The sequence below is a fragment of the Saimiri boliviensis genome, chromosome 9 (assembly GCF_048565385.1).
Source record: "Saimiri boliviensis isolate mSaiBol1 chromosome 9, mSaiBol1.pri, whole genome shotgun sequence".
Lineage (NCBI taxonomy): Eukaryota > Metazoa > Chordata > Mammalia > Primates > Cebidae > Saimiri > Saimiri boliviensis.
The window spans coordinates 53,800,769-53,802,145 of NC_133457.1; positions in this window are offsets into that span (position 1 = coordinate 53,800,769).

Here is a 1,377-nt window from a genome sequence, read left to right on the forward strand (position 1 = left end):
GTTCCAATGTGGAGGGGAATAAGGAGATGAAAAAATGGTGTTCCCATGTCCATTTTGTCTGTTGCATGGAAGATGTACTTCCAAAGAAGACTCTTCAGAGAAAAAATAGTAGAAGACAAATGTTGGTTTGCAAAGTGTAATAAACCTGTTAGTGTTTACAGTACAGATGCTGACTCTGTTTAACCTAATAGCAAGCTGTTGCCTAAGCACCTTTTGGAGGGTAATTAAAAGACTCCTAGATGCACTGAAACTAATTATATTAAAATTTTGTTAGTAGGGAGTACTGAAAACTTCAGGTAAAAAAAATCAGGATTCATGATCTAACCAAAGACATTTTCCTGTCACAGGCATCAGGGATGCTGCCAGAAGATCCCAATTAAAGACCAGGGCTTGTTTACAAAGGCAGAGACCTCAAATCAGCTTTCCTCTGATCCAATCCAGCACCCCTTTAATGAGGGAAAGAAAAGGTTCAGTATTGTAATATTATTAAATAGAAATTAGAAGAAAGAATGGATTATTGCTCTGGAAAAAAGATCACAGAAATGTGTAGGCCTGCTTGAAGATGTTTAGCAGCAGAAAGGCTAGGAAAATTGGTGTTGAGAAGGCTCTGAGAAGATGTTCTTTTTTGGAGAGCTGCATTTTTCGGGCATAGTGAATGGGGTCATATTTGCTGTTTGTGTGTGTTTACTGTTTGCCAAAAGCCCACCAGGTCTAGCTGGGTTTCCCAGCAGAATTCCAGAAGAGATCTACAGGAGATCCACTTGCTCCTTCCGAGACTGCCACCAACAGGCTATGTGACCTCAGAGAGTCACTGTCCTGCTCTGAGCATCACTTTCTAGGATCTGTAAAGAGAAAGGAACTTTGTATTGAGAAAATTCCTTTCCTTCTAACTCCCAAGTAATTTGGAAGAAGGTGTCGGTTCTTTAAACCCCTCTGTAATTCACAGGGGTTATTGCAGTTGGAGTTATGGAGAATCAGTGAGGTTCAATAGTGGGAGAAAAGTGATGTCTCACTTTCCAGAGGAGGATGGAGAATGGTACTTTTGACTCCAGAGCTTAAGCCATGCGGCTAGAATTGTATGGGAAATGGAAGAGAGTCTGATGAAATTTGTTGTTTGGTATTTTTCTCAGTTGTAAGGCTGTTTCAATTTTCTTACCAGTCCTGTCTGCCTTTTTGTTTTTGACTGGAGTTCATCAGCTGTAATTGCAGCCAAAGATACCAGAATGGGAGTGATGTAATTTAAAAAAATGGGCTTTAAAAAAAGATTTTATTTTTTAGAGCAGTTTCAGTTTCACAGCAAAATTGAGAAGAAGGTACAGAGATACTCCATATACTGCCTGCCCACACACATGCATAACCTTCTGCATTTTCTGCATC